Here is a 26,617-nt window from a genome sequence, read left to right as displayed (position 1 = left end):
CTGTTGCTCAGCCTCATCTGCCCATGGCAGTGCTCGCACAGAGGCACAGAGAATGGGGCTGCTTGCTTGTCTTGCCACCTCAAACTTCAAACGTAGCCTGGGAAAGTTGGTGTCCCAGCCAGGCTCCTTTCGCAGCCCTGCTCCGAAAGTGCGAACGTCTGCAGATAGGTGGCAGCCAGAAGGTGCTAGCCTGGAAAGCTGTTGCTCAGCCTCATCTGCCCATGGCAGTGCTCGCACAGAGGCACAGAGAATGGGGCTGCTTGCTTATCTTGCCACTTGAAACTTCAAACGCATGCTGGGAATGGTGGTGTCCCTGCCAGGCTCCTATCACAGCCCTGCTCCGAAAGTGCGAACGTCTGCAGATAGCTGGCAGCCAGAAGGGGCTAACCTGGAAAGCTGTTGCTCAGCCTCATCTGCCCATGGCAGTGCTCGCACAGAGGCACAGAGAATGGGGCTGCTTGCTTGTCTTGCCACCTCAAACTTCAAACGTAGCCTGGGAAAGTTGGTGTCCCAGCCAGGCTCCTTTAGCAGACCTGCTCCGAAAGTGCGAACGTCTGCAGATAGCTGGCAGCCAGAAGGTGCTAGCCTGGAAAGCTGTTGCTCAGCCTCATCTGCCCATGGCACTGTTCGCATAGAGGCACAGAGAAGGGGGCTGCTTGCTTGTCTTGCCACTTGAAACTTCAAACGCATGCTGGGAATGGTTGTGTCCCTGCCAGGCTCCTATCACAGCCCTGCTCCGAAAGTGCGAACGTCTGCAGATAGCTGGCAGCCAGAAGGGGCTAACCTGGAAAGCTGTTGCTCAGCCTCATCTGCCCATGGCAGTGCTCGCACAGAGGCACAGAGAATGGGGCTCCTTGCTTGTCTTGCCACCTCAAACTTCAAACGTAGCCTGGGAAAGTTGGTGTCCCAGCCAGGCTCCTTTCGCAGCCCTGCTCCGAAAGTGCGAACGTCTGCAGATAGCTGGCAGCCAGAGGTGCTAGCCTGGAAAGCTGTTGCTCAGCCTCATCTGCCCATGGCACTGCTCGCACAGAGGCACAGAGAATGGGGCTCCTTGCTTGTCTTGCCACCTCAAACTTCAAACGTAGCCTGGGAAAGATGGTGTACCTGCTCTCCTCCTTTCGCAGCCCTGCTCTTGAAATGCGAACGTCTGCAGATAGCTGGCAGCCAGAAGGGGCTAGCGTGGAAAGCTGTTGCTCAGCCTCATCTGCCCATGGCACTGTTCGCATAGAGGCACAGAGAATGGGGCTGCTTGCTTATCTTGCCACTTGAAACTTCAAACGCATGCTGGAAATGGTGGTGTCCCTGCCAGGCTCCTATCACAGCCCTGCTCCGAAAGTGCGAACGTCTGCAGATAGCTGGCAGCCAGAAGGGGCTAGCCTGGAAAGCTGTTGCTCAGCCTCATCTGCCCATGGCAGTGCTCGCACAGAGGCACAGAGAATGGGGCTGCTTGCTTGTCTTGCCACCTCAAACTTCAAACGTAGCCTGGGAAAGTTGGTGTCCCAGCCAGGCTCCTTTCGCAGCCCTGCTCCGAAAGTGCGAATGTCTGCAGATAGGTGGCAGCCAGAAGGTGCTAGCCTGGAAAGCTGTTGCTCAGCCTCATCTGCCCATGGCAGTGCTCGCACAGAGGCACAGAGAATGGGGCTGCTTGCTTATCTTGCCACTTGAAACTTCAAACGCATGCTGGGAATGGTGGTGTCCCTGCCAGGCTCCTATCACAGCCCTGCTCCGAAAGTGCGAACGTCTGCAGATAGCTGGCAGCCAGAAGGGGCTAACCTGGAAAGCTGTTGCTCAGCCTCATCTGCCCATGGCAGTGCTCGCACAGAGGCACAGAGAATGGGGCTGCTTGCTTGTCTTGCCACCTCAAACTTCAAACGTAGCCTGGGAAAGTTGGTGTCCCAGCCAGGCTCCTTTAGCAGACCTGCTCCGAAAGTGCGAACGTCTGCAGATAGCTGGCAGCCAGAAGGTGCTAGCCTGGAAAGCTGTTGCTCAGCCTCATCTGCCCATGGCACTGCTCGCACAGAGGCACAGAGAATGGGGCTGCTTGCTTGTCTTGCCACCTCAAACTTCAAACGTAGCCTGGGAAAGATGGTGTACCTGCTAGGCTCCTTTCGCAGCCCTGCTCTTGAAATGCGAACGTCTGCAGATAGCTGGCAGCCAGAAGGGGCTAGCCTGGAAAGCTGTTGCTCAGCCTCATCTGCCCATGGGACTGTTCGCATAGAGGCACAGAGAATGGGGCTGCTTGCTTATCTGGCCACTTGAAACTTCAAACGCATGCTGGGAATGGTGGTGTCCCTGCCAGGCTCCTATCACAGCCCTGCTCCGAAAGTGCGAACGTCTGCAGATAGCTGGCAGCCAGAAGGGGCTAGCCTGGAAAGCTGTTGCTCAGCCTCATCTGCCCATGGCACTGTTCGCATAGAGGCACAGAGAATGGGGCTGCTTGCTTATCTTGCCACTTGAAACTTCAAACGCATGCTGGGAATGGTGGTGTCCCTGCCAGGCTCCTATCACAGCCCTGCTCCGAAAGTGCGAACGTCTGCAGATAGCTGGCAGCCAGAAGGGGCTATCCTGGAAAGCTGTTGCTCAGCCTCATCTGCCCATGGCAGTGCTCGCACAGAGGCACAGAGAATGGGGCTGCTTGCTTGTCTTGCCACCTGAAACTACAAATGTAGCCTCGGAAAGTTTGTGTCCCAGCCAGGCTCCTTTCGCAGCCCTGCTCCGAAAGTGTGAACGTCTGCAGATAGCTGGCAGCCAGAAGGGGCTATCCTGGAAAGCTGTTGCTCAGCCTCATCTGCCCATGGCACTGTTCGCATAGAGGCACAGAGAAGGGGGCTGCTTGCTTGTCTTGCCACTTGAAACTTCAAACGCATGCTGGGAATGGTTGTGTCCCTGCCAGGCTCCTATCACAGCCCTGCTCCGAAAGTGCGAACGTCTGCAGATAGCTGGCAGCCAGAAGGGGCTAGCCTGGAAAGCTGTTGCTCAGCCTCATCTGCCCATGGCAGTGCTCGCACAGAGGCACAGAGAATGGGGCTCCTTGCTTGTCTTGCCACCTCAAACTTCAAACGTAGCCTGGGAAAGTTGGTGTCCCAGCCAGGCTCCTTTCGCAGCCCTGCTCCGAAAGTGCGAACGTCTGCAGATAGCTGGCAGCCAGAGGTGCTAGCCTGGAAAGCTGTTGCTCAGCCTCATCTGCCCATGGCACTGCTCGCACAGAGGCACAGAGAATGGGGCTCCTTGCTTGTCTTGCCACCTCAAACTTCAAACGTAGCCTGGGAAAGATGGTGTACCTGCTCTCCTCCTTTCGCAGCCCTGCTCTTGAAATGCGAACGTCTGCAGATAGCTGGCAGCCAGAAGGGGCTAGCCTGGAAAGCTGTTGCTCAGCCTCATCTGCCCATGGCACTGTTCGCATAGAGGCACAGAGAATGGGGCTGCTTGCTTATCTTGCCACTTGAAACTTCAAACGCATGCTGGAAATGGTGGTGTCCCTGCCAGGCTCCTATCACAGCCCTGCTCCGAAAGTGCGAACGTCTGCAGATAGCTGGCAGCCAGAAGGTGCTAGCCTGGAAAGCTGTTGCTCAGCCTCATCTGCCCATGGCAGTGCTCGCACAGAGGCACAGAGAATGGGGCTGCTTGCTTATCTTGCCACTTGAAACTTCAAACGCATGCTGGGAATGGTGGTGTCCCAGCCAGGCTCCTATCACAGCCCTGCTCCGAAAGTGCGAACGTCTGCAGATAGCTGGCAGCCAGAAGGGGCTAACCTGGAAAGCTGTTGCTCAGCCTCATCTGCCCATGGCAGTGCTCGCACAGAGGCACAGAGAATGGGGCTGCTTGCTTGTCTTGCCACCTCAAACTTCAAACGTAGCCTGGGAAAGTTGGTGTCCCAGCCAGGCTCCTTTAGCAGACCTGCTCCGAAAGTGCGAACGTCTGCAGATAGCTGGCAGCCAGAAGGTGCTAGCCTGGAAAGCTGTTGCTCAGCCTCATCTGCCCATGGCACTGCTCGCACAGAGGCACAGAGAATGGGGCTGCTTGCTTGTCTTGCCACCTCAAACTTCAAACGTAGCCTGGGAAAGATGGTGTACATGCTAGGCTCCTTTCGCAGCCCTGCTCTTGAAATGCGAACGTCTGCAGATAGCTGGCAGCCAGAAGGGGCTAGCCTGGAAAGCTGTTGCTCAGCCTCATCTGCCCATGGGACTGTTCGCATAGAGGCACGGAGAATGGGGCTGCTTGCTTCTCTTGCCACTTGAAACTTCAAACGCATGCTGGGAATGGTGGTGTCCCTGTCAGGCTCCTATCACAGCCCTGCTCCGAAAGTGCGAACGTCTGCAGATAGCTGGCAGCCAGAAGGGGCTATCCTGCAAAGCTGTTGCTCAGCCTCATCTGCCCATGGCAGTGCTCGCACAGAGGCACAGAGAATGGGGCTGCTTGCTTGTCTTGCCACCTCAAACTTCAAACGTAGCCTGGGAAAGATGGTGTACCTGCTAGGCTCCTTTCGCAGCCCTGCTCTTGAAATGCGAACGTCTGCAGATAGCTGGCAGACAGAAGGGGCTATCCTGGAAAGCTGTTGCTCAGCCTCATCTGCCCATGGCACTGTTCGCATAGAGGCACAGAGAATGGGGCTGCTTGCTTATCTTGCCACTTGAAACTTCAAACGCATGCTGGGAATGGTGGTGTCCCTGCCAGGCTCCTATCACAGCCCTGCTCCGAAAGTGCGAACGTCTGCAGATAGCTGGCAGCCAGAAGGGGCTAACCTGGAAAGCTGTTGCTCAGCCTCATCTGCCCATGGCAGTGCTCGCACAGAGGCACAGAGAATGGGGCTGCTTGCTTGTCTTGCCACCTCAAACTTCAAACGTAGCCTCGGAAATTTGGTGTCCCAGCCAGGCTCCTTTCGCAGCCCTGCTCCGAAAGTGCGAACGTCTGCAGATAGCTGGCAGCCAGAAGGTGCTAGCCTGGAAAGCTGTTGCTCAGCCTCATCTGCCCATGGCACTGCTCGCACAGAGGCACAGAGAATGGGGCTGCTTGCTTGTCTTGCCACCTCAAACTTCAAACGTAGCCTGGGAAAGATGGTGTACCTGCTAGGCTCCTTTCGCAGCCCTGCTCTTGAAATGCGAACGTCTGCAGATAGCTGGCAGCCAGAAGGGGCTAGCCTGGAAAGCTGTTGCTCAGCCTCATCTGCCCATGGGACTGTTCGCATAGAGGCACGGAGAATGGGGCTGCTTGCTTCTCTTGCCACTTGAAACTTCAAACGCATGCTGGGAATGGTGGTGTCCCTGTCAGGCTCCTATCACAGCCCTGCTCCGAAAGTGCGAATGTCTGCAGATAGCTGGCAGCCAGAAGGGGCTATCCTGGAAAGCTGTTGCTCAGCCTCATCTGCCCATGGCACTGCTCGCACAGAGGCACAGAGAATGGGACTCCTTGCTTGTCTTGCCACCTCAAACTTCAAACGTAGCCTGGGAAAGATGGTGTACCTGCTAGGCTCCTTTCGCAGCCCTGCTCTTGAAATGCGAACGTCTGCAGATAGCTGGCAGACAGAAGGGGCTATCCTGGAAAGCTGTTGCTCAGCCTCATCTGCCCATGGCACTGTTCGCATAGAGGCACAGAGAATGGGGCTGCTTGCTTATCTTGCCACTTGAAACTTCAAACGCATGCTGGGAATGGTGGTGTCCCTGCCAGGCTCCTATCACAGCCCTGCTCCGAAAGTGCGAACGTCTGCAGATAGCTGGCAGCCAGAAGGTGCTAGCCTGGAAAGCTGTTGCTCAGCCTCATCTGCCCATGGCACTGTTCGCATAGAGGCACAGAGAATGGGGCTGCTTGCTTGTCTTGCCACCTCAAACTTCAAACGTAGCCTCGGAAAGTTGGTGTCCCAGCCAGGCTCCTTTCGCAGCCCTGCTCCGAAAGTGCGAACGTCTGCAGATAGGTGGCAGCCAGAAGGGGCTAGCCTGGAAAGCTGTTGCTCAGCCTCATCTGCCCATGGCACTGTTCGCATAGAGGCACAGAGAATGGGGCTCCTTGCTTATCTGGCCACTTGAAACTTCAAACGCATGCTGGGAATGGTGGTGTCCCTGCCAGGCTCCTATCACAGCCCTGCTCCGAAAGTGCGAACGTCTGCAGATAGCTGGCAGCCAGAAGGGGCTAGCCTGGAAAGCTGTTGCTCAGCCTCATCTGCCCATGGCACTGTTCGCATAGAGGCACAGAGAATGGGGCTGCTTGCTTATCTTGCCACTTGAAACTTCAAACGCATGCTGGGAATGGTGGTGTCCCTGCCAGGCTCCTATCACAGCCCTGCTCCGAAAGTGCGAACGTCTGCAGATAGCTGGCAGCCAGAAGGGGCTATCCTGGAAAGCTGTTGCTCAGCCTCATCTGCCCATGGCACTGCTCGCACAGAGGCACAGAGAATGGGGCTGCTTGCTTGTCTTGCCACCTGAAACTACAAATGTAGCCTCGGAAAGTTTGTGTCCCAGCCAGGCTCCTTTCGCAGCCCTGCTCCGAAAGTGTGAACGTCTGCAGATAGCTGGCAGCCAGAAGGGGCTATCCTGGAAAGCTGTTGCTCAGCCTCATCTGCCCATGGCACTGTTCGCATAGAGGCACAGAGAAGGGGGCTGCTTGCTTGTCTTGCCACTTGAAACTTCAAACGCATGCTGGGAATGGTTGTGTCCCTGCCAGGCTCCTATCACAGCCCTGCTCCGAAAGTGCGAACGTCTGCAGATAGCTGGCAGCCAGAAGGGGCTAGCCTGGAAAGCTGTTGCTCAGCCTCATCTGCCCATGGCAGTGCTCGCACAGAGGCACAGAGAATGGGGCTCCTTGCTTGTCTTGCCACCTCAAACTTCAAACGTAGCCTGGGAAAGTTGGTGTCCCAGCCAGACTCCTTTCGCAGCCCTGCTCCGAAAGTGCGAACGTCCGCAGATAGCTGGCAGCCAGAGGTGCTAGCCTGGAAAGCTGTTGCTCAGCCTCATCTGCCCATGGCACTGCTCGCACAGAGGCACAGAGAATGGGGCTCCTTGCTTGTCTTGCCACCTCAAACTTCAAACGTAGCCTGGGAAAGATGGTGTACCTGCTCTCCTCCTTTCGCAGCCCTGCTCTTGAAATGCGAACGTCTGCAGATAGCTGGCAGCCAGAAGGGGCTAACCTGGAAAGCTGTTGCTCAGCCTCATCTGCCCATGGCACTGTTCGCATAGAGGCACAGAGAATGGGGCTGCTTGCTTATCTTGCCACTTGAAACTTCAAACGCATGCTGGAAATGGTGGTGTCCCTGCCAGGCTCCTATCACAGCCCTGCTCCGAAAGTGCGAACGTCTGCAGATAGCTGGCAGCCAGAAGGTGCTAGCCTGGAAAGCTGTTGCTCAGCCTCATCTGCCCATGGCAGTGCTCGCACAGAGGCACAGAGAATGGGGCTGCTTGCTTGTCTTGCCACCTCAAACTTCAAACGTAGCCTGGGAAAGTTGGTGTCCCAGCCAGGCTCCTTTCGCAGCCCTGCTCCGAAAGTGCGAACGTCTGCAGATAGGTGGCAGCCAGAAGGTGCTAGCCTGGAAAGCTGTTGCTCAGCCTCATCTGCCCATGGCAGTGCTCGCACAGAGGCACAGAGAATGGGGCTGCTTGCTTATCTTGCCACTTGAAACTTCAAACGCATGCTGGGAATGGTGGTGTCCCTGCCAGGCTCCTATCACAGCCCTGCTCCGAAAGTGCGAACGTCTGCAGATAGCTGGCAGCCAGAAGGGGCTAACCTGGAAAGCTGTTGCTCAGCCTCATCTGCCCATGGCAGTGCTCGCACAGAGGCACAGAGAATGGGGCTGCTTGCTTGTCTTGCCACCTCAAACTTCAAACGTAGCCTGGGAAAGTTGGTGTCCCAGCCAGGCTCCTTTAGCAGACCTGCTCCGAAAGTGCGAACGTCTGCAGATAGCTGGCAGCCAGAAGGTGCTAGCCTGGAAAGCTGTTGCTCAGCCTCATCTGCCCATGGCACTGCTCGCACAGAGGCACAGAGAATGGGGCTGCTTGCTTGTCTTGCCACCTCAAACTTCAAACGTAGCCTGGGAAAGATGGTGTACCTGCTAGGCTCCTTTCGCAGCCCTGCTCTTGAAATGCGAACGTCTGCAGATAGCTGGCAGCCAGAAGGGGCTAGCCTGGAAAGCTGTTGCTCAGCCTCATCTGCCCATGGGACTGTTCGCATAGAGGCACGGAGAATGGGGCTGCTTGCTTCTCTTGCCACTTGAAACTTCAAACGCATGCTGGGAATGGTGGTGTCCCTGTCAGGCTCCTATCACAGCCCTGCTCCGAAAGTGCGAACGTCTGCAGATAGCTGGCAGCCAGAAGGGGCTATCCTGCAAAGCTGTTGCTCAGCCTCATCTGCCCATGGCAGTGCTCGCACAGAGGTACAGAGAATGGGGCTGCTTGCTTGTCTTGCCACCTCAAACTTCAAACGTAGCCTGGGAAAGATGGTGTACCTGCTAGGCTCCTTTCGCAGCCCTGCTCTTGAAATGCGAACGTCTGCAGATAGCTGGCAGACAGAAGGGGCTATCCTGGAAAGCTGTTGCTCAGCCTCATCTGCCCATGGCACTGTTCGCATAGAGGCACAGAGAATGGGGCTGCTTGCTTATCTTGCCACTTGAAACTTCAAACGCATGCTGGGAATGGTGGTGTCCCTGCCAGGCTCCTATCACAGCCCTGCTCCGAAAGTGCGAACGTCTGCAGATAGCTGGCAGCCAGAAGGGGCTAACCTGGAAAGCTGTTGCTCAGCCTCATCTGCCCATGGCAGTGCTCGCACAGAGGCACAGAGAATGGGGCTGCTTGCTTGTCTTGCCACCTCAAACTTCAAACGTAGCCTGGGAAAGTTGGTGTCCCAGCCAGGCTCCTTTCGCAGCCCTGCTCCGAAAGTGCGAACGTCTGCAGATAGCTGGCAGCCAGAAGGTGCTAGCCTGGAAAGCTGTTGCTCAGCCTCATCTGCCCATGGCAGTGCTCGCACAGAGGCACAGAGAATGGGGCTGCTTGCTTGTCTTGCCACCTCAAACTTCAAACGTAGCCTGGGAAAGATGGTGTACCTGCTAGGCTCCTTTCGCAGCCCTGCTCTTGAAATGCGAACGTCTGCAGATAGCTGGCAGCCAGAAGGGGCTAGCCTGGAAAGCTGTTGCTCAGCCTCATCTGCCCATGGGACTGTTCGCATAGAGGCACGGAGAATGGGGCTGCTTGCTTATCTTGCCACTTGAAACTTCAAACGCATGCTGGGAATGGTGGTGTCCCTGTCAGGCTCCTATCACAGCCCTGCTCCGAAAGTGCGAATGTCTGCAGATAGCTGGCAGCCAGAAGGGGCTATCCTGGAAAGCTGTTGCTCAGCCTCATCTGCCCATGGCAGTGCTCGCACAGAGGCACAGAGAATGGGACTCCTTGCTTGTCTTGCCACCTCAAACTTCAAACGTAGCCTGGGAAAGATGGTGTACCTGCTAGGCTCCTTTCGCAGCCCTGCTCTTGAAATGCGAACGTCTGCAGATAGCTGGCAGACAGAAGGGGCTATCCTGGAAAGCTGTTGCTCAGCCTCATCTGCCCATGGCACTGTTCGCATAGAGGCACAGAGAATGGGGCTGCTTGCTTATCTTGCCACTTGAAACTTCAAACGCATGCTGGGAATGGTGGTGTCCCTGCCAGGCTCCTATCACAGCCCTGCTCCGAAAGTGCGAACGTCTGCAGATAGCTGGCAGCCAGAAGGTGCTAGCCTGGAAAGCTGTTGCTCAGCCTCATCTGCCCATGGCAGTGCTCGCACAGAGGCACAGAGAATGGGGCTGCTTGCTTGTCTTGCCACCTCAAACTTCAAACGTAGCCTCGGAAAGTTGGTGTCCCAGCCAGGCTCCTTTCGCAGCCCTGCTCCGAAAGTGCGAACGTCTGCAGATAGCTGGCAGCCAGAAGGGGCTAGCCTGGAAAGCTGTTGCTCAGCCTCATCTGCCCATGGCAGTGCTCGCACAGAGGCACAGAGAATGGGGCTGCTTGCTTATCTTGCCACTTGAAACTTCAAACGCATGCTGGGAATGGTGGTGTCCCTGCCAGGCTCCTATCACAGCCCTGCTCCGAAAGTGCGAACGTCTGCAGATAGCTGGCAGCCAGAAGGGGCTAACCTGGAAAGCTGTTGCTCAGCCTCATCTGCCCATGGCAGTGCTCGCACAGAGGCACAGAGAATGGGGCTGCTTGCTTGTCTTGCCACCTCAAACTTCAAACGTAGCCTGGGAAAGTTGGTGTCCCAGCCAGGCTCCTTTCGCAGCCCTGCTCCGAAAGTGCGAATGTCTGCAGATAGCTGGCAGCCAGAAGGTGCTAGCCTGGAAAGCTGTTGCTCAGCCTCATCTGCCCATGGCAGTGCTCGCACAGAGGCACAGAGACTGGGGCTGCTTGCTTGTCTTGCCACCTCAAACTTCAAACGTAGCCTGGGAAAGATGGTGTACCTGCTAGGCTCCTTTCGCAGCCCTGCTCTTGAAATGCGAACGTCTGCAGATAGCTGGCAGCCAGAAGGGGCTAGCCTGGAAAGCTGTTGCTCAGCCTCATCTGCCCATGGGACTGTTCGCATAGAGGCACGGAGAATGGGGCTGCTTGCTTCTCTTGCCACTTGAAACTTCAAACGCATGCTGGGAATGGTGGTGTCCCTGTCAGGCTCCTATCACAGCCCTGCTCCGAAAGTGCGAATGTCTGCAGATAGCTGGCAGCCAGAAGGGGCTATCCTGGAAAGCTGTTGCTCAGCCTCATCTGCCCATGGCACTGCTCGCACAGAGGCACAGAGAATGGGACTCCTTGCTTGTCTTGCCACCTCAAACTTCAAACGTAGCCTGGGAAAGATGGTGTACCTGCTAGGCTCCTTTCGCAGCCCTGCTCTTGAAATGCGAACGTCTGCAGATAGCTGGCAGACAGAAGGGGCTATCCTGGAAAGCTGTTGCTCAGCCTCATCTGCCCATGGCACTGTTCGCATAGAGGCACAGAGAATGGGGCTGCTTGCTTATCTTGCCACTTGAAACTTCAAACGCATGCTGGGAATGGTGGTGTCCCTGCCAGGCTCCTATCACAGCCCTGCTCCGAAAGTGCGAACGTCTGCAGATAGCTGGCAGCCAGAAGGGGCTAGCCTGGAAAGCTGTTGCTCAGCCTCATCTGCCCATGGCACTGCTCGCACAGAGGCACAGAGAATGGGGCTGCTTGCTTGTCTTGCCACCTCAAACTTCAAACGTAGCCTCGGAAAGTTGGTGTCCCAGCCAGGCTCCTTTCGCAGCCCTGCTCCGAAAGTGCGAACGTCTGCAGATAGCTGGCAGCCAGAAGGGGCTAGCCTGGAAAGCTGTTGCTCAGCCTCATCTGCCCATGGCACTGTTCGCATAGAGGCACAGAGAATGGGGCTGCTTGCTTATCTGGCCACTTGAAACTTCAAACGCATGCTGGGAATGGTGGTGTCCCTGCCAGGCTCCTATCACAGCCCTGCTCCGAAAGTGCGAACGTCTGCAGATAGCTGGCAGCCAGAAGGGGCTAGCCTGGAAAGCTGTTGCTCAGCCTCATCTGCCCATGGCACTGTTCGCATAGAGGCACAGAGAATGGGGCTGCTTGCTTATCTTGCCACTTGAAACTTCAAACGCATGCTGGGAATGGTGGTGTCCCTGCCAGGCTCCTATCACAGCCCTGCTCCGAAAGTGCGAACGTCTGCAGATAGCTGGCAGCCAGAAGGGGCTAGCCTGGAAAGCTGTTGCTCAGCCTCATCTGCCCATGGCAGTGCTCGCACAGAGGCACAGAGAATGGGGCTCCTTGCTTGTCTTGCCACCTCAAACTTCAAACGTAGCCTGGGAAAGTTGGTGTCCCAGCCAGGCTCCTTTCGCAGCCCTGCTCCGAAAGTGCGAACGTCTGCAGATAACTGGCAGCCAGAGGTGCTAGCCTGGAAAGCTGTTGCTCAGCCTCATCTGCCCATGGCACTGCTCGCACAGAGGCACAGAGAATGGGGCTCCTTGCTTGTCTTGCCACCTCAAACTTCAAACGTAGCCTGGGAAAGATGGTGTACCTGCTCTCCTCCTTTCGCAGCCCTGCTCTTGAAATGCGAACGTCTGCAGATAGCTGGCAGCCAGAAGGGGCTAGCGTGGAAAGCTGTTGCTCAGCCTCATCTGCCCATGGCACTGTTCGCATAGAGGCACAGAGAATGGGGCTGCTTGCTTATCTTGCCACTTGAAACTTCAAACGCATGCTGGAAATGGTGGTGTCCCTGCCAGGCTCCTATCACAGCCCTGCTCCGAAAGTGCGAACGTCTGCAGATAGCTGGCAGCCAGAAGGTGCTAGCCTGGAAAGCTGTTGCTCAGCCTCATCTGCCCATGGCAGTGCTCGCACAGAGGCACAGAGAATGGGGCTGCTTGCTTGTCTTGCCACCTCAAACTTCAAACGTAGCCTGGGAAAGTTGGTGTCCCAGCCAGGCTCCTTTCGCAGCCCTGCTCCGAAAGTGCGAACGTCTGCAGATAGGTGGCAGCCAGAAGGTGCTAGCCTGGAAAGCTGTTGCTCAGCCTCATCTGCCCATGGCAGTGCTCGCACAGAGGCACAGAGAATGGGGCTGCTTGCTTATCTTGCCACTTGAAACTTCAAACGCATGCTGGGAATGGTGGTTTCCCTGCCAGGCTCCTATCACAGCCCTGCTCCGAAAGTGCGAACGTCTGCAGATAGCTGGCAGCCAGAAGGGGCTAACCTGGAAAGCTGTTGCTCAGCCTCATCTGCCCATGGCAGTGCTCGCACAGAGGCACAGAGAATGGGGCTGCTTGCTTGTCTTGCCACCTCAAACTTCAAACGTAGCCTGGGAAAGTTGGTGTCCCAGCCAGGCTCCTTTCGCAGACCTGCTCCGAAAGTGCGAACGTCTGCAGATAGCTGGCAGCCAGAAGGTGCTAGCCTGGAAAGCTGTTGCTCAGCCTCATCTGCCCATGGCACTGCTCGCACAGAGGCACAGAGAATGGGGCTGCTTGCTTGTCTTGCCACCTCAAACTTCAAACGTAGCCTGGGAAAGATGGTGTACCTGCTAGGCTCCTTTCGCAGCCCTGCTCTTGAAATGCGAACGTCTGCAGATAGCTGGCAGCCAGAAGGGGCTAGCCTGGAAAGCTGTTGCTCAGCCTCATCTGCCCATGGGACTGTTCGCATAGAGGCACGGAGAATGGGGCTGCTTGCTTCTCTTGCCACTTGAAACTTCAAACGCATGCTGGGAATGGTGGTGTCCCTGTCAGGCTCCTATCACAGCCCTGCTCCGAAAGTGCGAACGTCTGCAGATAGCTGGCAGCCAGAAGGGGCTATCCTGCAAAGCTGTTGCTCAGCCTCATCTGCCCATGGCAGTGCTCGCACAGAGGCACAGAGAATGGGGCTGCTTGCTTGTCTTGCCACCTCAAACTTCAAACGTAGCCTGGGAAAGATGGTGTACCTGCTCTCCTCCTTTCGCAGCCCTGCTCTTGAAATGCGAACGTCTGCAGATAGCTGGCAGCCAGAAGGGGCTAGCCTGGAAAGCTGTTGCTCAGCCTCATCTGCCCATGGCAGTGCTCGCACAGAGGCACAGAGAATGGGGCTGCTTGCTTGTCTTGCCACCTCAAACTTCAAACGTAGCCTCGGAAAGTTGGTGTCCCAGCCAGGCTCCTTTCGCAGCCCTGCTCCGAAAGTGCGAACGTCTGCAGATAGCTGGCAGCCAGAAGGTGCTAGCCTGGAAAGCTGTTGCTCAGCCTCATCTGCCCATGGCACTGCTCGCACAGAGGCACAGAGAATGGGGCTGCTTGCTTGTCTTGCCACCTCAAACTTCAAACGTAGCCTGGGAAAGATGGTGTACCTGCTAGGCTCCTTTCGCAGCCCTGCTCTTGAAATGCGAACGTCTGCAGATAGCTGGCAGCCAGAAGGGGCTAGCCTGGAAAGCTGTTGCTCAGCCTCATCTGCCCATGGGACTGTTCGCATAGAGGCACGGAGAATGGGGCTGCTTGCTTCTCTTGCCACTTGAAACTTCAAACGCATGCTGGGAATGGTGGTGTCCCTGTCAGGCTCCTATCACAGCCCTGCTCCGAAAGCGCGAATGTCTGCAGATAGCTGGCAGCCAGAAGGGGCTATCCTGGAAAGCTGTTGCTCAGCCTCATCTGCCCATGGCAGTGCTCGCACAGAGGCACAGAGAATGGGGCTGCTTGCTTGTCTTGCCACTTGAAACTTCAAACGTAGCCTGGGAAAGATGGTGTACCTGCTAGGCTCCTTTCGCAGCCCTGCTCTTGAAATGCGAACTTCTGCAGATAGGTGGCAGCCAGAAGGTGCTATCCTGGAAAGCTGTTGCTCAGCCTCATCTGCCCATGGCACTGTTCGCATAGAGGCACAGAGAATGGGGCTGCTTGCTTATCTTGCCACTTGAAACTTCAAACGCATGCTGGGAATGGTGGTGTCCCTGCCAGGCTCCTATCACAGCCCTGCTCCGAAAGTGCGAACGTCTGCAGATAGCTGGCAGCCAGAAGGTGCTAGCCTGGAAAGCTGTTGCTCAGCCTCATCTGCCCATGGCAGTGCTCGCACAGAGGCACAGAGAATGGGGCTGCTTGCTTGTCTTGCCACCTCAAACTTCAAACGTAGCCTGGGAAAGTTGGTGTCCCAGCCAGGCTCCTTTCGCAGCCCTGCTCCGAAAGTGCGAACGTCTGCAGATAGCTGGCAGCCAGAAGGGGCTAACCTGGAAAGCTGTTGCTCAGCCTCATCTGCCCATGGCACTGCTCGCACAGAGGCACAGAGAATGGGCTCCTTGCTTGTCTTGCCACCTCAAACTTCAAACGCATGCTGGGAATGGTGGTGTCCCTGCCAGGCTCCTATCACAGCCCTGCTCCGAAAGTGCGAACGTCTGCAGATAGCTGGCAGCCAGAAGGGGTAGCCTGGAAAGCTGTTGCTCAGCCTCATCTGCCCATGGCACTGTTCGCATAGAGGCACAGAGAATGGGGCTGCTTGCTTATCTTGCCACTTGAAACTTCAAACGCATGCTGGGAATGGTGGTGTCCCTGCCAGGCTCCTATCACAGCCCTGCTCCGAAAGTGCGAACGTCTGCAGATAGCTGGCAGCCAGAAGGTGCTAGCCTGGAAAGCTGTTGCTCAGCCTCATCTGCCCATGGCAGTGCTCGCACAGAGGCACAGAGAATGGGGCTCCTTGCTTGTCTTGCCACCTCAAACTTCAAACGTAGCCTGGGAAAGTTGGTGTCCCAGCCAGGCTCCTTTCGCAGCCCTGCTCTTGAAATGCGAACGTCTGCAGATAGCTGGCAGCCAGAAGGGGCTAGCCTGGAAAGCTGTTGCTCAGCCTCATCTGCCCATGGCACTGTTCGCATAGAGGCACAGAGAATGGGGCTGCTTGCTTGTCTTGCCACCTCAAACTTCAAACGTAGCCTCGGAAAGTTGGTGTCCCAGCCAGGCTCCTTTCGCAGCCCTGCTCCGAAAGTGCGAACGTCTGCAGATAGCTGGCAGCCAGAAGGGGCTAGCCTGGAAAGCTGTTGCTCAGCCTCATCTGCCCATGGCACTGTTCGCATAGAGGCACAGAGAATGGGGCTGCTTGCTTATCTGGCCACTTGAAACTTCAAACGCATGCTGGGAATGGTGGTGTCCCTGCCAGGCTCCTATCACAGCCCTGCTCCGAAAGTGCGAACGTCTGCAGATAGCTGGCAGCCAGAAGGGGCTAGCCTGGAAAGCTGTTGCTCAGCCTCATCTGCCCATGGCACTGTTCGCATAGAGGCACAGAGAATGGGGCTGCTTGCTTATCTTGCCACTTGAAACTTCAAACGCATGCTGGGAATGGTGGTGTCCCTGCCAGGCTCCTATCACAGCCCTGCTCCGAAAGTGCGAACGTCTGCAGATAGCTGGCAGCCAGAAGGGGCTAGCCTGGAAAGCTGTTGCTCAGCCTCATCTGCCCATGGCAGTGCTCGCACAGAGGCACAGAGAATGGGGCTCCTTGCTTGTCTTGCCACCTCAAACTTCAAACGTAGCCTGGGAAAGTTGGTGTCCCAGCCAGGCTCCTTTCGCAGCCCTGCTCCGAAAGTGCGAACGTCTGCAGATAACTGGCAGCCAGAGGTGCTAGCCTGGAAAGCTGTTGCTCAGCCTCATCTGCCCATGGCACTGCTCGCACAGAGGCACAGAGAATGGGGCTCCTTGCTTGTCTTGCCACCTCAAACTTCAAACGTAGCCTGGGAAAGATGGTGTACCTGCTCTCCTCCTTTCGCAGCCCTGCTCTTGAAATGCGAACGTCTGCAGATAGCTGGCAGCCAGAAGGGGCTAGCGTGGAAAGCTGTTGCTCAGCCTCATCTGCCCATGGCACTGTTCGCATAGAGGCACAGAGAATGGGGCTGCTTGCTTATCTTGCCACTTGAAACTTCAAACGCATGCTGGAAATGGTGGTGTCCCTGCCAGGCTCCTATCACAGCCCTGCTCCGAAAGTGCGAACGTCTGCAGATAGCTGGCAGCCAGAAGGTGCTAGCCTGGAAAGCTGTTGCTCAGCCTCATCTGCCCATGGCAGTGCTCGCACAGAGGCACAGAGAATGGGGCTGCTTGCTTGTCTTGCCACCTCAAACTTCAAACGTAGCCTGGGAAAGTTGGTGTCCCAGCCAGGCTCCTTTCGCAGCCCTGCTCCGAAAGTGCGAACGTCTGCAGATAGGTGGCAGCCAGAAGGTGCTAGCCTGGAAAGCTGTTGCTCAGCCTCATCTGCCCATGGCAGTGCTCGCACAGAGGCACAGAGAATGGGGCTGCTTGCTTATCTTGCCACTTGAAACTTCAAACGCATGCTGGGAATGGTGGTTTCCCTGCCAGGCTCCTATCACAGCCCTGCTCCGAAAGTGCGAACGTCTGCAGATAGCTGGCAGCCAGAAGGGGCTAACCTGGAAAGCTGTTGCTCAGCCTCATCTGCCCATGGCAGTGCTCGCACAGAGGCACAGAGAATGGGGCTGCTTGCTTGTCTTGCCACCTCAAACTTCAAACGTAGCCTGGGAAAGTTGGTGTCCCAGCCAGGCTCCTTTCGCAGACCTGCTCCGAAAGTGCGAACGTCTGCAGATAGCTGGCAGCCAGAAGGTGCTAGCCTGGAAAGCTGTTGCTCAGCCTCATCTGCCCATGGCACTGCTCGCACAGAGGCACAGAGAATGGGGCTGCTTGCTTGTCTTGCCACCTCAAACTTCAAACGTAGCCTGGGAAAGATGGTGTACCTGCTAGGCTCCTTTCGCAGCCCTGCTCTTGAAATGCGAACGTCTGCAGATAGCTGGCAGCCAGAAGGGGCTAGCCTGGAAAGCTGTTGCTCAGCCTCATCTGCCCATGGGACTGTTCGCATAGAGGCACGGAGAATGGGGCTGCTTGCTTCTCTTGCCACTTGAAACTTCAAACGCATGCTGGGAATGGTGGTGTCCCTGTCAGGCTCCTATCACAGCCCTGCTCCGAAAGTGCGAACGTCTGCAGATAGCTGGCAGCCAGAAGGGGCTATCCTGCAAAGCTGTTGCTCAGCCTCATCTGCCCATGGCAGTGCTCGCACAGAGGCACAGAGAATGGGGCTGCTTGCTTGTCTTGCCACCTCAAACTTCAAACGTAGCCTGGGAAAGATGGTGTACCTGCTCTCCTCCTTTCGCAGCCCTGCTCTTGAAATGCGAACGTCTGCAGATAGCTGGCAGCCAGAAGGGGCTAGCCTGGAAAGCTGTTGCTCAGCCTCATCTGCCCATGGCAGTGCTCGCACAGAGGCACAGAGAATGGGGCTGCTTGCTTGTCTTGCCACCTCAAACTTCAAACGTAGCCTCGGAAAGTTGGTGTCCCAGCCAGGCTCCTTTCGCAGCCCTGCTCCGAAAGTGCGAACGTCTGCAGATAGCTGGCAGCCAGAAGGTGCTAGCCTGGAAAGCTGTTGCTCAGCCTCATCTGCCCATGGCACTGCTCGCACAGAGGCACAGAGAATGGGGCTGCTTGCTTGTCTTGCCACCTCAAACTTCAAACGTAGCCTGGGAAAGATGGTGTACCTGCTAGGCTCCTTTCGCAGCCCTGCTCTTGAAATGCGAACGTCTGCAGATAGCTGGCAGCCAGAAGGGGCTAGCCTGGAAAGCTGTTGCTCAGCCTCATCTGCCCATGGGACTGTTCGCATAGAGGCACGGAGAATGGGGCTGCTTGCTTCTCTTGCCACTTGAAACTTCAAACGCATGCTGGGAATGGTGGTGTCCCTGTCAGGCTCCTATCACAGCCCTGCTCCGAAAGCGCGAATGTCTGCAGATAGCTGGCAGCCAGAAGGGGCTATCCTGGAAAGCTGTTGCTCAGCCTCATCTGCCCATGGCAGTGCTCGCACAGAGGCACAGAGAATGGGGCTGCTTGCTTGTCTTGCCACTTGAAACTTCAAACGTAGCCTGGGAAAGATGGTGTACCTGCTAGGCTCCTTTCGCAGCCCTGCTCTTGAAATGCGAACTTCTGCAGATAGGTGGCAGCCAGAAGGTGCTATCCTGGAAAGCTGTTGCTCAGCCTCATCTGCCCATGGCACTGTTCGCATAGAGGCACAGAGAATGGGGCTGCTTGCTTATCTTGCCACTTGAAACTTCAAACGCATGCTGGGAATGGTGGTGTCCCTGCCAGGCTCCTATCACAGCCCTGCTCCGAAAGTGCGAACGTCTGCAGATAGCTGGCAGCCAGAAGGTGCTAGCCTGGAAAGCTGTTGCTCAGCCTCATCTGCCCATGGCAGTGCTCGCACAGAGGCACAGAGAATGGGGCTGCTTGCTTGTCTTGCCACCTCAAACTTCAAACGTAGCCTGGGAAAGTTGGTGTCCCAGCCAGGCTCCTTTCGCAGCCCTGCTCCGAAAGTGCGAACGTCTGCAGATAGCTGGCAGCCAGAAGGGGCTAACCTGGAAAGCTGTTGCTCAGCCTCATCTGCCCATGGCACTGCTCGCACAGAGGCACAGAGAATGGGCTCCTTGCTTGTCTTGCCACCTCAAACTTCAAACGCATGCTGGGAATGGTGGTGTCCCTGCCAGGCTCCTATCACAGCCCTGCTCCGAAAGTGCGAACGTCTGCAGATAGCTGGCAGCCAGAAGGGGTAGCCTGGAAAGCTGTTGCTCAGCCTCATCTGCCCATGGCACTGTTCGCATAGAGGCACAGAGAATGGGGCTGCTTGCTTATCTTGCCACTTGAAACTTCAAACGCATGCTGGGAATGGTGGTGTCCCTGCCAGGCTCCTATCACAGCCCTGCTCCGAAAGTGCGAACGTCTGCAGATAGCTGGCAGCCAGAAGGTGCTAGCCTGGAAAGCTGTTGCTCAGCCTCATCTGCCCATGGCAGTGCTCGCACAGAGGCACAGAGAATGGGGCTCCTTGCTTGTCTTGCCACCTCAAACTTCAAACGTAGCCTGGGAAAGTTGGTGTCCCAGCCAGGCTCCTTTCGCAGCCCTGCTCTTGAAATGCGAACGTCTGCAGATAGCTGGCAGCCAGAAGGGGCTAGCCTGGAAAGCTGTTGCTCAGCCTCATCTGCCCATGGCACTGTTCGCATAGAGGCACAGAGAATGGGGCTGCTTGCTTGTCTTGCCACCTCAAACTTCAAACGTAGCCTGGGAAAGTTGGTGTCCCAGCCAGGCTCCTTTCGCAGCCCTGCTCCGAAAGTGCGAACGTCTGCAGATAGGTGGCAGCCAGAAGGTGCTAGCCTGGAAAGCTGTTGCTCAGCCTCATCTGCCCATGGCAGTGCTCGCACAGAGGCACAGAGAATGGGGCTGCTTGCTTATCTTGCCACTTGAAACTTCAAACGCATGCTGGGAATGGTGGTGTCCCTGCCAGGCTCCTATCACAGCCCTGCTCCGAAAGTGCGAACGTCTGCAGATAGCTGGCAGCCAGAAGGGGCTAACCTGGAAAGCTGTTGCTCAGCCTCATCTGCCCATGGCACTGCTCGCACAGAGGCACAGAGAATGGGGCTGCTTGCTTGTCTTGCCACCTCAAACTTCAAACGTAGCCTGGGAAAGTTGGTGTCCCAGCCAGGCTCCTTTCGCAGACCTGCTCCGAAAGTGCGAACGTCTGCAGATAGCTGGCAGCCAGAAGGTGCTAGCCTGGAAAGCTGTTGCTCAGCCTCATCTGCCCATGGCAGTGCTCGCACAGAGGCACAGAGAATGGGGCTGCTTGCTTGTCTTGCCACCTCAAACTTCAAACGTAGCCTGGGAAAGATGGTGTACCTGCTAGGCTCCTTTCGAAGCCCTGCTCTTGAAATGCGAATGTCTGCAGATAGCTGGCAGCCAGAAGGGGCTAGCCTGGAAAGCTGTTGCTCAGCCTCATCTGCCCATGGGACTGTTCGTATAGAGGCACGGAGAATGGGGCTGCTTGCTTCTCTTGCCACTTGAAACTTCAAACGCATGCTGGGAATGGTGGTGTCCCTGTCAGGCTCCTATCACAGCCCTGCTCCGAAAGTGCGAATGTCTGCAGATAGCTGGCAGCCAGAAGGGGCTATCCTGCAAAGCTGTTGCTCAGCCTCATCTGCCCATGGCAGTGCTCGCACAGAGGCACAGAGAATGGGGCTGCTTGCTTGTCTTGCCACCTCAAACTTCAAACGTAGCCTGGGAAAGATGGTGTACCTGCTCTCCTCCTTTCGCAGCCCTGCTCTTGAAATGCGAACGTCTGCAGATAGCTGGCAGACAGAAGGGGCTATCCTGGAAAGCTGTTGCTCAGCCTCATCTGCCCATGGCACTGTTCGCATAGAGGCACAGAGAATGGGGCTGCTTGCTTATCTTGCCACTTGAAACTTCAAACGCATGCTGGGAATGGTGGTGTCCCTGCCAGGCTCCTATCACAGCCCTGCTCCGAAAGTGCGAACGTCTGCAGATAGCTGGCAGCCAGAAGGGGCTAACCTGGAAAGCTGTTGCTCAGCCTCATCTGCCCATGGCAGTGCTCGCACAGAGGCACAGAGAATGGGGCTGCTTGCTTGTCTTGCCACCTCAAACTTCAAACGTAGCCTCGGAAAGTTGGTGTCCCAGCCAGGCTCCTTTCGCAGCCCTGCTCCGAAAGTGCGAACGTCTGCAGATAGCTGGCAGCCAGAAGGTGCTAGCCTGGAAAGCTGTTGCTCAGCCTCATCTGCCCATGGCAGTGCTCGCACAGAGGCACAGAGAATGGGGCTGCTTGCTTATCTTGCCACCTCAAACTTCAAACGTAGCCTGGGAAATATGGTGTACCTGCCAGGCTCCTTTCGCAGCCCTGCTCTTGAAATGCGAACGTCTGCAGATAGCTGGCAGCCAGAAGGGGCTATCCTGGAAAGCTGTTGCTCAGCCTCATCTGCCCATGGCAGTGCTCGCACAGAGGCACAGAGAATGGGGCTGCTTGCTTGTCTTGCCACTTCAAACTTCAAACGTAGCCTGGGAAAGATGGTGTACCTGCTAGGCTCCTTTCGCAGCCCTGCTCTTGAAATGCGAACTTCTACAGATAGGTGGCAGCCAGAAGGGGCTAGCCTGGGAAGCTGCTGCTCAGCCTCATCTGCCCATGGCACTGTTCACATAGAGGCACAGAGAATGGGGCTGCTTGCTTATCTTGCCACTTGAAACTTCAAACGCATGCTGGGAATGGTGGTGTCCCTGCCAGGCTGCTATCACAGCCCTGCTCCGAAAGTGCGAACGTCTGCAGATAGCTGGCAGCCAGAAGGGGCTATCCTGGAAAGCTGTTGCTCAGCCTCATCTGCCCATGGCAGTGCTCGCACAGAGGCACAGAGAATGGGGCTGCTTGCTTGTCTTGCCACCTCAAACTTCAAACGTAGCCTGGGAAAGATGGTGTACCTGCTCTCCTCATTTCGCAGCCCTGCTCTTGAAATGCGAACGTCTGCAGATAGCTGGCAGCCAGAAGGGGCTAGCCTGGAAAGCTGTTGCTCAGCCTCATCTGCCCATGGCACTGTTCGCATAGAGGCACAGAGAATGGGGCTGCTTGCTTATCTTGCCACTTGAAACTTCAAACGCATGCTGGGAATGGTGGTGTCCCTGCCAGGCTCCTATCACAGCCCTGCTCCGAAAGTGCGAACGTCTGCAGATAGCTGGCAGCCAGAAGGTGCTAGCCTGGAAAGCTGTTGCTCAGCCTCATCTGCCCATGGCAGTGCTCGCACAGAGGCACAGAGAATGGGGCTGCTTGCTTGTCTTGCCACCTCAAACTTCAAACGTAGCCTGGGAAAGTTGGTGTCCCAGCCAGGCTCCTTTTGCAGCCCTGCTCCGAAAGTGCGAACGTCTGCAGATAGGTGGCAGCCAGAAGGTGCTATCCTGGAAAGCTGTTGCTCAGCCTCATCTGCCCATGGCAGTGCTCGCACAGAGGCACAGAGAATGGGGCTGCTTGCTTCTCTTGCCACTTGAAACTTCAAACGCATGCTGGGAATGGTGGTGTCCCTGCCAGGCTCCTATCACAGCCCTGCTCCGAAAGTGCGAACGTCTGCAGATAGCTGGCAGCCAGAAGGGGCTAACCTGGAAAGCTGTTGCTCAGCCTCATCTGCCCATGGCAGTGCTCACACAGAGGCACAGAGAATGGGGCTGCTTGCTTGTCTTGCCACCTCAAACTTCAAACGTAGCCTGGGAAAGTTGGTGTCCCAGCCAGGCTCCTTTCGCAGCCCTGCTCCGAAAGTGCGAACGTCTGCAGATAGCTGGCAGCCAGAAGGTGCTAGCCTGGAAAGCTGTTGCTCAGCCTCATCTGCCCATGGCAGTGCTCGCACAGAGGCACAGAGAATGGGGCTGCTTGCTTGTCTTGCCACCTCAAACTTCAAACGTAGCCTGGGAAAGATGGTGTACCTGCTAGGCTCCTTTCGCAGCCCTGCTCTTGAAATGCGAACGTCTGCAGATAGCTGGCAGCCAGAAGGGGCTAGCCTGGAAAGCTGTTGCTCAGCCTCATCTGCCCATGGCACTGTTCGCATAGAGGCACGGAGAATGGGGCTGCTTGCTTATCTTGCCACTTGAAACTTCAAACGCATGCTGGGAATGGTGGTGTCCCTGTCAGGCTCCTATCACAGCCCTGCTCCGAAAGTGCGAATGTCTGCAGATAGCTGGCAGCCAGAAGGGGCTATCCTGGAAAGCTGTTGCTCAGCCTCATCTGCCCATGGCAGTGCTCGCACAGAGGCACAGAGAATGGGACTCCTTGCTTGTCTTGCCACCTCAAACTTCAAACGTAGCCTGGGAAAGATGGTGTACCTGCTAGGCTCCTTTCGCAGCCCTGCTCTTGAAATGCGAACGTCTGCAGATAGCTGGCAGACAGAAGGGGCTATCCTGGAAAGCTGTTGCTCAGCCTCATCTGCCCATGGCACTGTTCGCATAGAGGCACAGAGAATGGGGCTGCTTGCTTATCTTGCCACTTGAAACTTCAAACGCATGCTGGGAATGGTGGTGTCCCTGCCAGGCTCCTATCACAGCCCTGCTCCGAAAGTGCGAACGTCTGCAGATAGCTGGCAGCCAGAAGGGGTAGCCTGGAAAGCTGTTGCTCAGCCTCATCTGCCCATGGCACTGTTCGCATAGAGGCACAGAGAATGGGGCTGCTTGCTTATCTTGCCACTTGAAACTTCAAACGCATGCTGGGAATGGTGGTGTCCCTGCCAGGCTCCTATCACAGCCCTGCTCCGAAAGTGCGAACGTCTGCAGATAGCTGGCAGCCAGAAGGTGCTAGCCTGGAAAGCTGTTGCTCAGCCTCATCTGCCCATGGCAGTGCTCGCACAGAGGCACAGAGAATGGGGCTCCTTGCTTGTCTTGCCACCTCAAACTTCAAACGTAGCCTGGGAAAGTTGGTGTCCCAGCCAGGCTCCTTTCGCAGCCCTGCTCTTGAAATGCGAACGTCTGCAGATAGGTGGCAGCCAGAAGGGGCTAGCCTGGAAAGCTGTTGCTCAGCCTCATCTGCCAATGGCACTGTTCGCATAGAGGCACAGAGAATGGGGCTGCTTGCTTATCTTGCCACTTGAAACTTCAAACGCATGCTGGGAATGGTGGTGTCCCTGCCAGGCTCCTATCACAGCCCTGCTCCGAAAGTGCGAACGTCTGCAGATAGCTGGCAGCCAGAAGGGGCTAGCCTGGAAAGCTGTTGCTCAGCCTCATCTGCCCATGGCACTGTTCGCATAGAGGCACAGAGAATGGGGCTGCTTGCTTATCTTGCCACTTGAAACTTCAAACGCATGCTGGGAATGGTGGTGTCCCTGCCAGGCTCCTATCACAGCCCTGCTCCGAAAGTGCGAACGTCTGCAGATAGCTGGCAGCCAGAAGGGGCTAGCCTGGAAAGCTGTTGCTCAGCCTCATCTGCCCATGGCAGTGCTCGCACAGAGGCACAGAGAATGGGGCTCCTTGCTTGTCTTGCCACCTCAAACTTCAAACGTAGCCTGGGAAAGTTGGTGTCCAAGCCAGGCTCCTTTCGCAGCCCTGCTCCGAAAGTGCGAACGTCTGCAGATAGCTGGCAGCCAGAGGTGCTAGCCTGGAAAGCTGTTGCTCAGCCTCATCTGCCCATGGCACTGCTCGCACAGAGGCACAGAGAATGGGGCTCCTTGCTTGTCTTGCCACCTCAAACTTCAAACGTAGCCTGGGAAAGATGGTGTACCTGCTCTCCTCCTTTCGCAGCCCTGCTCTTGAAATGCGAACGTCTGCAGATAGCTGGCAGCCAGAAGGGGCTACCGTGGAAAGCTGTTGCTCAGCCTCATCTGCCCATGGCACTGTTCGCATAGAGAATGGGGCTGCTTGCCTCATGTTCGCATAGAGGCACAGAGAAGGGGGCTGCTTGCTTGTCTTGCCACTTGAAACTTCAAACGCATGCTGGGAATGGTTGTGTCCCTGCCAGGCTCCTATCACAGCCCTGCTCCGAAAGTGCGAACGTCTGCAGATAGCTGGCAGCCAGAAGGTGCTAGCCTGGAAAGCTGTTGCTCAGCCTCATCTGCCCATGGCAGTGCTCGCACAGAGGCACAGAGAATGGGGCTCCTTGCTTGTCTTGCCACCTCAAACTTCAAACGTAGCCTGGGAAAGTTGGTGTCCAAGCCAGGCTCCTTTCGCAGCCCTGCTCCGAAAGTGCGAACGTCTGCAGATAGGTGGCAGCCAGAAGGTGCTAGCCTGGAAAGCTGTTGCTCAGCCTCATCTGCCCATGGCAGTGCTCGCACAGAGGCACAGAGAATGCGGCTGCTTGGTTATCTTGCCACTTGAAACTTCAAACGCATGCTGGGAATGGTGGTGTCCCTGCCATGCTCCTATCACAGCCCTGCTCCGAAAGTGCGAACGTCTGCAGATAGCTGGCAGCCAGAAGGGTCTAACCTGGAAAGCTGTTGCTCAGCCTCATCTGCCCATGGCAGTGCTCGCACAGAGGCACAGAGAATGGGGCTGCTTGCTTGTCTTGCCACCTCAAACTTCAAACGTAGCCTGGGAAAGTTGGTGTCCCAGCCAGGCTCCTTTCGCAGACCTGCTCCGAAAGTGCGAACGTCTGCAGATAGCTGGCAGCCAGAAGGTGCTAGCCTGGAAAGCTGTTGCTCAGCCTCATCTGCCCATGGCACTGCTCGCACAGAGGCACAGAGAATGGGGCTGCTTGCTTGTCTTGCCACCTCAAACTTCAAACGTAGCCTGGGAAAGATGGTGTACCTGCTAGGCTCCTTTCGCAGCCCTGCTCTTGAAATGCGAACGTCTGCAGATAGCTGGCAGCCAGAAGGGGCTAGCCTGGAAAGCTGTTGCTCAGCCTCATCTGCCAATGGCACTGTTCGCATAGAGGCACAGAGAATGGGGCTGCTTGCTTATCTTGCCACTTGAAACTTCAAACGCATGCTGGGAATGGTGGTGTCCCTGCCAGGCTCCTATCACAGCCCTGCTCCGAAAGTGCGAATGTCTGCAGATAGCTGGCAGCCAGAAGGGGCTAGCCTGGAAAGCTGTTGCTCAGCCTCATCTGCCCATGGCACTGTTCGCATAGAGGCACAGAGAATGGGGCTGCTTGCTTATCTTGCCACTTGAAACTTCAAACGCATGCTGGGAATGGTGGTGTCCCTGCCAGGCTCCTATCACAGCCCTGCTCCGAAAGTGCGAACGTCTGCAGATAGCTGGCAGCCAGAAGGGGCTAGCCTGGAAAGCTGTTGCTCAGCCTCATCTGCCCATGGCACTGCTCGCACAGAGGCACAGAGAATGGGGCTGCTTGCTTGTCTTGCCACCTGAAACTACAAATGTAGCCTCGGAAAGTTGGTGTCCCAGCCAGGCTCCTTTCGCAGCCCTGCTCCGAAAGTGTGAACGTCTGCAGATAGCTGGCAGCCAGAAGGGGCTAGCCTGGAAAGCTGTTGCTCAGCCTCATCTGCCCATGGCACTGTTCGCATAGAGGCACAGAGAAGGGGGCTGCTTGCTTGTCTTGCCACTTGAAACTTCAAACGCATGCTGGGAATGGTGGAGTCCCTGCCAGGCTCCTATCACAGCCCTGCTCCGAAAGTGCGAACGTCTGCAGATAGCTGGCAGCCAGAAGGGGCTAGCCTGGAAAGCTGTTGCTCAGCCTCATCTGCCCATGGCAGTGCTCGCACAGAGGCACAGAGAATGGGGCTCCTTGCTTGTCTTGCCACCTCAAACTTCAAACGTAGCCTGGGAAAGTTGGTGTCCAAGCCAGGCTCCTTTCGCAGCCCTGCTCCGAAAGTGCGAACGTCTGCAGATAGCTGGCAGCCAGAGGTGCTAGCCTGGAAAGCTGTTGCTCAGCCTCATCTGCCCATGGCACTGCTCGCACAGAGGCACAGAGAATGGGGCTGCTTG

This window comes from Opisthocomus hoazin, chromosome 18 (genome assembly GCF_030867145.1).
Source record: "Opisthocomus hoazin isolate bOpiHoa1 chromosome 18, bOpiHoa1.hap1, whole genome shotgun sequence".
NCBI classification, from domain to species: domain Eukaryota; kingdom Metazoa; phylum Chordata; class Aves; order Opisthocomiformes; family Opisthocomidae; genus Opisthocomus; species Opisthocomus hoazin.
This window is presented reverse-complemented; position numbering follows the sequence as displayed.